This window comes from Molothrus ater, chromosome 2 (assembly GCF_012460135.2).
Source record: "Molothrus ater isolate BHLD 08-10-18 breed brown headed cowbird chromosome 2, BPBGC_Mater_1.1, whole genome shotgun sequence".
In the NCBI taxonomy this organism is placed as follows: Eukaryota; Metazoa; Chordata; class Aves; order Passeriformes; family Icteridae; genus Molothrus; species Molothrus ater.
In genome coordinates this window covers 61,178,528-61,190,727 of record NC_050479.2, presented here as the reverse complement: position 1 = coordinate 61,190,727, position 12,200 = coordinate 61,178,528, and positions in this window count along the sequence as shown.

Here is a 12,200-nt window from a genome sequence, read left to right as displayed (position 1 = left end):
TTGTACCAACACTGAGAAGTGCAGCATTTGCCAGTGTGGCAATTAACTTCTCAATTCTTGGATATACCCAACAGTGTGTGCAACTGCAGATATCCACATACATTTCCTACTGTTATACAGAACCCTTCAAACTGAGGTCAAGATTTGACCCTAAACATCAGTGTCTATTGATTACTATACTCCTTTTGTTTCTTTCCCACTATTTCCTTTTGTTTATTTCCCACTTTAGACTCTGGTTTCATCAAGTAATAACAAGGATCTTGGTGTGGGGAAAAATCACAAGTATCTGGATATATGGGTGTATATTGCACTAGGGTTGCACAGTACTTGGATCATAAGGAGGTTTGTCAGAAAACTCTCTTCTCCTTCCCATTTAAAGGCCAGGTCATTGATTTTTAGTTTTATCCAGAGCCCAGTGGAATAACCTGGGAGGAAATTTGTGCCTGCTGAATCATTGTGTCTTCCTGATCTCCTCACTGCACTGGAGAAGGACAGAGGCATCTGCAGCAGTTCAGTTCCTCTAACAGCATCTTTTTGGGATTGCACCAGTCGTGACACTTTGTGATGATGGTAGTGCTGTCTTTTCCCCAGCTCCTCACATGAGACCAGGGTCCCTGGCACAGGAGACACAGCCATGCAGGCCAGCAGGCAAGGGAGGAAGAGCCATTTGCAAATCAGCATGGTTTGCTTTCATGGTCCCCTCCACAGGGAGAAATGAAGTGCAGAGGGAGAGGCTTTTATTGAAAAGATCAAAGGAGATAGAGAGGAACGAGTTAACAGGCATGCTTTTCGAAAGGAATAATTCTCCTGACATCTCAAGGGATGGGTGAAGGGCATATTGCCTTGTCAGTTAAACACAGCCGTTAGTTTCAAGCCCATACTAATTAGCCAGCTTAGAAAAACACACTGCTCAGCATTTCTAAATGCAGACTGCAGCCTCTGCCACTCCTCAGCACAGATATATTTGTCCACATCCTCTCAATGGAACATGCTGGTACAGAGGAGGCTGGGTTGGCAGTTCAAAGAGAGCCCAGGATTAAGCAAGGCTCCGTCCGCTATTTTTCTCACTTGCTGCATCCAGGTCAGCCCAGGACAAGCCATGACTGAATAAGGAGTGGGAAGCCTGCTGTGTACTGGGAACCCATTTGCACAACGGAGCAAATCTCAGCACTGCCAAGACCCAAGGCACTCCCCTAGGATTGCTCTGGCTTGCACCTGCATAAGCAGGTCCCTAATCTCTGCTGAGCTTAACTGCAGCACAGGACAAGAGGGAAAATCTCACTTTTGCTCTGCACTGGAAAAGGGATGTGGGACCACCAAGGGCCTGGGGAGCTAACCCAGAGTGCAGAATGGATTGATAGGGAATCTGCTTTCCTTAGAATGGCTTTTACAAAGTCTGACTTTTTGTCTGGTGCTTCGCTTTCCGCAGTGTAATTCAGGGCTGCTAAACCATCAACTAAATTGAAGGGGCCTTGTAAGCCTCAAGTCACTTTTTTTGCTTGGGTGCAGCAGCAATGGGTGACCATGGTGGTCTATAGATGTATAATTTTAACTTGATAGAAACACTCCGTTAACAAGTTTACCTACACCCATTTTTTCCCCACTAAACACATAACTAAAATTACCTGGAGAAAACTCCATGATGACTCCAGACTCATCATCTGCTTCCAAGGAGTTCAGAGGCTGGACATTACTTCACCAATAGAGTTTTCCCATCAAAGTGGTGCAGGCTGTAACTGTGCACCAGCATGAGGAGAGCAACAGGAATCCCTTCTCCCCTGACTGTACCCCCTCCATGGCCTGGGTGGGCACAAGGCTTGTCTGACCTTCATTTCTCTTCCCATCCTTGCCCTGACATGTGCATTTGGACCAAAACTTCTTCAGGACAGCGAATGTGTCTTATTAACTCCTCGTGTGTATGTTCAGCTCTGAGCCAAAGTAGACCTGTGAGTGTCCTTACAACAACTGTAAATGTCCACTGTACTTGCGTTCCAAGTTCTTCTTAAGTGACTCTTCTTAAGCACTGAACACATCCTGGGAAGGAGAGCATGTCCTTTTTTTCTATGATTAGCTAACCCCTGCAGGATCCCTTCTTCTCTCTGCCTTTGTCTCACTGTCTCTTCTACCTACTCAACGAGTGAATCACAGAGAATCCACCTGCCCGGACTCCAGACTGTCTCAGCTGGAGCACATCTGCTCTCCTGCTGCAGAGTCCTCAATGCCAGCATGGCTCAGCAAACACCTAGAGCTTTATCTAACTGAACTTGCATCCAAAAACTGTAGTGATGTTTCTCACATCCCTTTTGTTGCCCCATGGAGAATCACTGTTTGGGATTGTTCTTTTTTTTTTTCCCTTTCCTTTTCTGCTTTGTTTTGTTTAGGGTTTTGATTTGTTTGGGGTATTTTGGTTGTTGTTTTGTTTTGAGGGTTGGCTGGTTTCTTTGGGGGCTGGGGGTTCTTTTGTTTGTTTGTTTTATTTGTGGTTTGTTTTGTTTTGTTTTGGTCCCAAACACAGAGATTACTTCATTGACCCTAGTTCATGAGATGCTACTTCATGCAAATTGAAGTGGTATTAGAGAAGGGGCAGGGGATGCTTGCAATGAACTTCTGTGAGTCAGCTTCTGGGGATTTCCAGTATGCACTGGTCAATCTGTTGTCTAGCTAATTTTTACAAGGACAGCTGGCCTGACATTCCTCTTATATTCTTGTGACAGGGGTTCCCCTCTCTGTCTGAGAAACCCAGTGGTAGCTGTCATACATTCAGTACCTTTCTGTTGGAGAAGTAGGGTGGGGACAGATTCTTCACAGTCTTGGGACACTTTCTAAGTCACTGGGCTTCCAGGAGGTGTGTCCTACTGCTAACAGGCTGTAGAAAATGGGATGAGAATCAAGCTCTGTATCCTGAAGGTTATTTACCAGCTTTATGCATCTCCATGGAATACCTGCCGTCACTGTTCCAGGGACAAGGATGCATCTGCTCCATGAGTTAATCATAGCCCAGACCATTCTCCAGCCCAGAGCTGATGACCCTCTGCATGCCTGGCATGCCTGCAGACACCAGGGTGCCAACTCCAGCCTCAGGCTCAGTGAATTTAGGTTTTTTCTTGATCCTGCTCTTTATTTTGCCACCCAGAACTAGCAGCAGCGCCCAAAGCAGCTCTCACAGCACAGCCAGGCTGTACAGAGCCATCATTCCCTTCTCCCAGGTGCTGTGCTTGGTCATGGGTGCAGCTCCTGGGATGGCAAGCCAGGCTCTTTGCCAGTCTGGGGTCTCCTGCCATGCCTCCAGACACCAACTGGTCCTTGTGGGGATGGGGCATGCCGCTCTCCCTTACTTTCTTTTACCAGCATCACAATTCCAAATGGCTGTAAAAATCTCTAGTGAATGTAAACCAGAACCATCCAGTTTACTGTCTCATGGATGGAATCCATAGCTTTACACCAGAAATTTACAATCTTATTTTGCGTATAAAAAATTTCCTGTCAAGGCTTTATATCTACCCCATTGCTCTGCTCTGCATGGAAACCCTTATTTATCTCTGAATCTTTTCAGAGATAAATAAGCCTTCCCCTGAAAGCTAAATGATGCCATTACTTTTTTGATATTTATAGATGTCATCCTGCTGTGCTCCCATGTGTGGATTCCAGACAGCCTGAACCTTTGTTTTCCATTTCCAAAAGTTCTGTAAGAGGGAAAGATGGTGGTGTAGGAGGGCCAGAGTGGCAGGCAGTCTGAGGCCACATTGAGTTACACACAGCATGCCTGCTCTAGATGAGCAGCAGACAATGGGCACCCCAGCTGCTTCCTTGGCCAGGCAGGTTTTTAGTCTAGGCTCCTGCCCTGCCCTGCAGAAGGATGTGAAAGGAGGATGTCAGAGGACTCCAAGGGCACAAGAGAAGGACCTGGGCCTCAGCCACAAGGATGGAAATCTTTGCCATGAAAGCCATCTGAGCATAGCTACGCTCCTAAAAGCAGCTCAATAAGAAGAGGTGCTGAGAGGCTCCATTGGTGAGAATTCAGTACAGTGTGCCAACCTTATTTCATAGACGGGGACTTTAGTAACAGATAGGTGTTAAGTGACATGTCAGAGTCACAGGCAAATGCAGTCCTGGGTTTCGGGAAAAAGTTGGGCTTCTACTTTAGCAGCATGAATCATTTGGACACAAATATATGTGTATATTCAAAAAATTGGGATGAGGTGAACTCTAAGAATGAAAAAAAAGCCTTAATTAACACCATCTTGAGTTTTCTCGAGCAAAGTGCTGCTGCTATTGCTTCTGTGTTGCTGGAGAGATTAGCAGGGTATTTATTGCCTTTACATTCATTCTCTGGCTTCAGTGTCTGGGTCTGTAATGCCAGACCTGGGTAATTTCATTGCTCCATGTCAACCAGGCCAACAGGAACACAGCACAATAACAGGCATAGCAGTTAAAGTGGCTACATGCACTTAAGTGATTGTCTGGGAAATGGTAAGCTCTGCTCCCGCCAACTAGAGTAATTAGACCAAGCCTCTATTTAGGGAAGGTTTGTGAGTTGTCCAGGTTTTTGGGTTTGGGGGTTGGGTTTTCTCCCTTCCCTAATATTTATGGCTTGCTGGGAGCTAGACAGCCGCAAACTCACCTAAATGTTTTTCATCATCTTCCCGTGAATAGAGAGTATTTGGCAAACAACAGGAGCAAATCCAGAAAGCTGGCTTACAGCTGCTGTAAGGCTAAGCTCCTGTTTACATCCCAGCTCAGTGGGACAGACCTTTCCCATCCTGAGCCAAACCAAGGCTTGTGTGCCAGAGCTGTGAGCAGCATGAGGTAGGAAGTGGCACTGACAGAAAGGCTCGGCTGGGCTGGGATGGGCTGTGCGGCCAGTGTGGGACATGGTTGGGCTGTACAATTGCAGCTGCAAGGAATCTCAGGGGAAAAAAGGATGTTTCCCAAGCTCCTCTGCAAAACCTCAGGAGCGGATGTATCCCCTTCCTCCCCCATGGTGCTGTTTAATGAGGAAAGGAGCTGGGACTTGTTCAGCTTCTCTTTCTGCCAGCTGCGCTGTCCCTGGGGTGCGAGGGTTTCCAGCAGCCAAGCAGCAGCACTTCTCATGCCCTGGGAGAATGGACAGCCAAAATGAGCATGAGGAGATGGGACTCTCCCCCTCTGCTTGGCATGGGTCAGACTGCACCTCATATTCTGTGTTCAGTTCTGGGCCCCTCTCTACGAGAAGTCACTGAGGTGCTGGTGTCTAAAAGGCAACAAAGCTGGGAAAGGGTCTGGAGCATAAATCATATGAGGAGCAGCTGAGGAGCTTCGGTTGTTTAGCCTGGAGAAAAGGAGACTCAGGGTGGGACCTTATCACTGTCTACTACTGCCTGAAAGGAGAGTGGAGCCAGGTGGGGGTTGATCTCCTCCCCTGTTAACAAGTGAGAGGAAAAGACTTCAAGTTCCATCAGGGGAAGTTTAGATTGAATAGTAGGAAGAAGTTCTTCACCGAAAGGATGGCCAAGATGTTCAGGGAAGTGGTGGAATCACCTTAAAGGTGTGTGGATGTGGCACTTGGGGATAGGGTTTAGTGGTGAATGGTGAAGTCGAGATAATGGTTGAACTCAATTATATTGGAGGTGTTTTCCAGCCATATAATTATATTGATTATATGATAATCATTATCACAATGATTCTATGACTTTTTGTGTTTTATGGGACTGCCTTGGGGACTTGGTGTTTGGAGAGAATCTACTTTTTCCTCCTGCTGGCACCAGTCCCAAAGAGGAATGGTGCTTACCCATGAGTGGTAAGAGAGGGTCCTGTTGCTGTCCATGGCCCTGTGGTGTGTTTTGAGCAGAGACATCAGCTGTCCCTAAGGTTCTATTTCAATGCATGATGTTACCAAAGGAAGGAATTGATTCTGTGGATGAAATACAATGCTATATTGATCTTTTGGAAAACATGAAAGACATTCAAAGAAGCAAACAGACCCACTGCTCCCACCTGCAAAACTAATTTGCCAATTTATTTGCATGTTTTTCTGAAAATTATGTGGCCCCTGTTGCATTTGTTGGTGTGTGTTTCTGAAGTCCTTAAGAGCACAGCTACCTCATTTCTTGGTAATTAGGTAGTCGGAAGCACCAACTAAGCCTAAACAAACATCTTTTACTCTAACAAAGCAAGTTATTGTGTAGTCTTTCAGGACAGAGTTTTCTGCAGTATGCAATGACTTTAATGTCTATTAATTATTTCTAAATAGTTTAAGCATTATCTGCCTTTGGGTAAATTCTTTCTCTATAGTGTAATCTAACCTGTGGGAGGGGAAAGAAAAAAACAACTACAATGGTTTGCCATGTCACCTCCCCAAACATAACAGATTCTTGTTTTAATCATTGTCACCTTCACCATCACACATCAAGCTCCGGGACCTGGAAAAGGTTAGCAGGATGGTTTCCTAGACTCCATCCCACATGGTGTTGACTCACTAGTTTTAAAGAGCATGTGTGTGTGGGGCCCTTTTGACTCTCCTGCCTCCTCCCATCTACTGCAAGAATGGAGCATGCCTGTTTGCTCTTTGCCTTTACAACAATTTAGCCATTGTAAGTATTTCAAGGCTTTCTTCGTGAGGTAAAGAGTTTGATGAGATTTTATTTTGTGAAGCTGCAAAAACGTTTCGTAAATAGATAGCCAGGAAACCCAGACATATCTACCCATGTAGAACACTCAGTTTTGTTTTACAGAAGAAATTAGTTATTTTGTGTCAGTCTGTATGGTTTACTACTCTGTAGTGTCAAGCCCAGACTCAGAATTTTATGAGTGTCCATCTATTAACTGAATTCTGACTCATCCCTGCTGAAACAGAGTGACAGAAAAATAATTTAAAATAAAATATTTTGGGAATATGCTTCTTCTTTATTACTACACCTTTTTTAGCAGCCACAGACTTACAGGAGTTGTCGTCCCTTTGGCAGGACAGACTGATGGGAGAACAAAGAAAACATTAAATCTACAAATTGGCTTCAGAAAGAGAAATATAAAGTCTTCTCATGGCTATATAGGTGAGAAGAAACCAAATTTTATTTCTGTGTACTCAGCATGTTTGTGTTCCTCAGACACAGCTCAGGCTGACCAGAATCAGCGTAGCAAATGTTGGCTATGTGATTGCAGAGGAGAAAGTCCCTGCTTACTCCCATTGGTGTTTATCAGTATATTTTTGCAGAGTGCTTCTGAGGCCAACATTTCAAAAACCAGAATAGAGTCTTTCAACCTCCTTAAGCCAAGAGGGCTTCCACCTTTCCATGAGAATTTTCTCTTGAAACATTGCAGCCACAAGGGTTCCCTTATGTGACCATAAAGCGCCATGCATGTCTGCCAGCACTCAATAAATTCAAATTAATAATAGGTCCTCAAAGAGCTACATACTGCTTCCAAGATATCTCAACATGTGGGCAGGAGAATGGTCTCCCCACAAAAAATGAAGCATGTTCTTGCCTAATGGGATGCTTATAAATAGATGCTGTTTTTTCCTATGAAAGACCGGATTTACAGCTCAATGTGTGCAACCAGCAGGCAAGTTTGTCCAGAAAAAAATGCCCCTGTGAAATTTTTACAGTGTATAGCAAAACTAGCAGTCACAAAGAAAAAAACTAACAGGAGTCATTCATATTTTGCCTCCTCTATCCAGTAGCACTTGAACAGGGAGCAAGGAGGACTGCAAAGACCTGAGTGAACCATGACTCATCTGCTGGGTCCTGAGAGGGGATTCATCCCCAGCAGCAATCCACGTACACTGTGTGGGCACACACTCCTGCCTGGGAAGGGCAACCACACGGGCTATTGTCTTGTGTTTACTCAGGTAGACACATTCATTCACTGCCTCACCTGACTTGCCTTGCTTAGCCAATTCCTTTGCTAGTCCCTCCCTCTTTCCACCTCTCCTGAGGTTCCTTCACACCCCCTTCTCAGAGGGCTTTCTGCTGCCAGTCCTGGCAGGACTGACTGGAGGGTTACAGCAGTGCTGGAACCTTCCCAGGTCCATGAATTTGGGCTAAGGTGTTCTTGACTTTGCACAAGGTAGAAACAAACCACACTTCTAATTATCTGTCTTCAGACTTCTGAGGCAGGAGATGATACCTAAGAAGTGATGTGAAGGAGTGTGTCCCTGGCATCCTTACAGTCCCTAAGGAGGTTGTGTGGATTGTTTTATATGGATGAACTTGACTGGGCCCATCCAGTGATGTCTATGCCCAAATGCAAAAGGACAAATAAACAATCCAGCCTAGGGCATGTATCCCTCCCCATTATTCCAGCCAGTCCTGAGATTTTTTTTCCCCTCAGTGCAGCAGCTTCCCCTCCACAGTGTGGTTATGTGGCAGGACAACACAATCAGTTGTACTCCCATGTCACCTTCTGAGGCTGAGGAGGTGGCAGCATGGCTTGGTGCACTCTGTGCCAGCCACCACAGGGACAGCTATGGCATGTGGCAGTCTGACTCCCTGTCCAGCCACACGTCAGGGGCATCACACATCACTAGACACACATGAGCAGCACAGCTTTGTCTCCAGAGAGGACAGCCCTCTGGAACAGTGCCAGGGTCCTACCCTTGGCTTGCAGAAATGGACAGGCCAGATGGGACCTTATAGCAAAATGAAGTTGAGCAACTGGGCACCTACCTTAGGAGTAAAATGCTGCATAATGACCACCTGACAGGAAGCCAAAGCAAGTGTAGAGACTGCTCAAGTATGCTTGCTGGGTCGGTGTCCTTTCATGTTTGTCCACTCATGTTTCCAGTTGTGTCCCCTAGCCAAATCCCTGCTCATCACTAGGATGTGACTCAGCAGAGGTGTTTCCATTAAAAGAAACTGAGTTAGAAGGGAGTTAGGACATGTTCAAAATAGATCCCCAGTTTTGAGGGGGACCAAAGTGTGAGATGTCTTTTATGTGTCTGTCCCACAGGCTAGACATCTAACAGGTCTTGGAGGTCTCTGAGGAAAATGGGAATGGAAAATATTACTTTTCTTCATGTTATCAAATTCCTATTGTCACAGAATTCATTAAACCTTCTTTGGGAAAGGACAATGACACAGAGGAAATTGAAGGGAACTGATGAGAACATTGTGTGGGGCCGTGTTAAGACTATCTATACCTGTATGTCTGTAATGGAAGTCCGGAGATAAATCTGATATAGTCCATGTGGCTTTAGTACTGCTACCACTTAGCTACTGCAATATGGTGCTTGGGGTAGACTGCAGAACTCAATAGAAGAGCTGCAAATATAATTTGTTTTTGATGCTCAGCTCTGGTCAGGAGGGATATCAGGGCCTGACAGAGCACTTGAACCTACCTAAGAATTTGCATGAGGCTGAGGAAACAGGAAAAAACATGAGAAGAGCTGCTGCTTGCTTGTTCTTGGGCTGGGAGTTAGAAACAAATTGTGAGACAGCACTCACCTTATCTTCCAGCTCTGTCCACAGGGAACCATTCTGCCTTAGCGCTGTAACTTCTACTGCAACTCTGGTAGCTTCTCACCTCCTGTGCTAACCTTAAACCTGGTTTTCCCAGGTCAGACCAGATATTTCTCCAGTCTACACGCAAGCCTATTCAAATGGCAGCTCTTTGACCTACAGGAATGGGGTGCAACTCATAACTACAAAGAGAATACTTAGAAAACTTCTCCAAATGAGAAAATCATCTGTCAGATCTGCATTTTCTAGATCCCTTGGAGCAATAACTAGAAGCAACAACCACATCTGAAGGGCTTTTTACCTGCTCTGTTCCCTCTCCTGAACTTCAACTCTTGTTAACCTCAGCAGTTCTCCCTGTGTGCTATGCAGAATTAAGCAACTTCATGAAAAAATCAAACAGGGCCATGACCCCAACAACAACATTCCCCAGGGCTACGAAACCACATCACCTATTGCTAACCTTCCCCCTCTGCCACTGTCCTGCCCCAGGATGTGCTGAGATTCCTGTTCTCTGGTACATCACATTGGGATACTTATCTGCTTCTGGAAAACAGTCATGAACAGCCATGTAACCCTTGACTCTGCTCTCTGGCTGTAACTGCAGTGGGACACGTTTCTCAAACTTGATCTTAAAATCAGCTGTAAGAGGGCGTCTCCCATCTAGATAATGTACTGCAGATCCCCACAACATTTTCCTTCAGAAATCTTTCCCTAACAGGTAACTTTGGCTGTAATTCAAGTACATGGCTTCTCCTCCAACCTCCAGTGGCCACAGAGAGCAATTTATTTCCCCAGTTTGGCAGGAGTCATTTACCTGCTGACAGTCAAGGGACAGTTCCCATGTCTTCTTTTGCTTTTCCTCCATCTTCCCGTCTGTATAAGGGCATAACTTGACCTTCCAAATTTTAGAGAGGCAAATTTATTGTAATGTCTGTGGGATCCAGCACCATGAAATCAGAAGCTGATGAAATAGGAGCAAGAGGAGATCCTCCCTTGGCACTGCCAGCAGAGGACTGCCGGGCTGAGCAAACCATGCCCAGGGTGGGTCTGGGCTGTTTTAAAAATAAGGATGTTTGTCAAACCTCAGCTGAAGGAATGTTCTGCTTATAGGGAGTGTCAAGGAAGAAGACACAAAGTCCAGGCATGAATCAAAAATCTACTGAAAGGCAAAGGGAAATTAAACTATCGAGGTGGGATCGGTGTGAAGCTTTGCTGCCTACAGGCCTGGTAAAGAGGGAAAGCAGGGCACGTCAAGGCATGAAGGCAGCACCCATGTCACCTGCTACTGCATGTCTGCAAAACAACTATTTACATCTGAGCTAACCATTTGGATCCCCGTTGAGTCAATGCAAAGAAATACACAGCACATTTGAAATGTCTGCCTACAGATGAGAAGTCCACCTTTAGATGTGCCTATTATTCCTGCAGATGCTGAGACATCCAGAATGCCTAAATGTAGCTGTCTAAATCTGCTCAGAGTCATCTGACCCAGAGAGATTGCTTTTGGGTGAGAAAAATTTGATGCCACTCTTAAAATGCTTCTGTCTGTTCCTTCCTTGTTCTTTATGGAAAAGGGGGATGTTTATTCTGTACTTTTCTTCATTCTAAGCTTTCCAAGTGTTCCTGTCATGTGACACCAGCCTTTCTGAAAACATCCATCACAACACTGAAATTTCTGGCCTGTGTTATATGAGCACAGGCCCACATGCATGCAGAGAGGAGCACATGAGCATGCTGCACCCTTGTGTCTCATCCATCCCAGGGTGGCAGGGCCCTGCTTCAAACATCCAGACCCATTTTCTCTCAGGAAAACCTTAAGGTGAGCTGTGGCCATCTCTACAAGCTGCAGATGATGAAGGTCTGTGACAGCCAGTATCATTCAGTGATGGTGATATGAATGATCTGGATACCTTGTGTACTGAGATAACCCAGACTGTCACCATGCTATCAAACTGCTTGTAGGGAGTCACAACAAACTAGAGAGCTGTAAAAGAGGGGAGAGCAGGAAGGGAGTGGAGGAATTAGCAGCAGGAGGAGGGACAGGAAAGCATGAGAAGGTTACAATAACGAGAAGAGCTGGAGGGACTGGCCACCACCTTGATCTCATGATCTGCCTTTAGAGATGCCTCACAGATGACTTTTGAGACATCTTAGGCCACCTATACTATTTCCATCACGTAGCAGAAGGGTTGCCAGCAAGCAGCAAACTTTTCAGTGCTTTGTCAAGGCCCATGTTTATGGCTTATCCTCTGGGACTCACACCATCTTCCCCACGAGGCTCAGCTGGCAGTCTGGCAGCTTCTGGGCAATCAAGCTGTAATTTTCCTTTGCTCCATTTTATGCTGTTAGCCCAAGTTGCTCCTCTTGCCCTGTCCTCGGCAACTCTCTGACCTGGCGTTTTCTCTCTACTGACTCCTCAGTTATTGTTATCTCAATCTCTGCAAGCCCTGGACACAGTTTAAAAACACGTCCTCAGAACCTCGGAGGTGTTTACTCCTTTCTGTTCAAAAGCAGACTTGTGGAGAGTGTGACGTATCACTCACACAGTTCAGAGGCAGGGCATTTCCCACATTATAAAAGAGTGGACCGCAGCCACAAAAAGTTGAAACATCACTTAAAAACTCTGCTATTTGAGAGGGTGGATTGCTCATTGCTGCTAAAAAGTACAAAAACACAACATTACTCAAAAAGCCAAAAATAAAATCCCTTGGCAATTTGTATATGTTTCAAAATGCTGATGGTTTTTAAACCCTTTTTAAATACAAG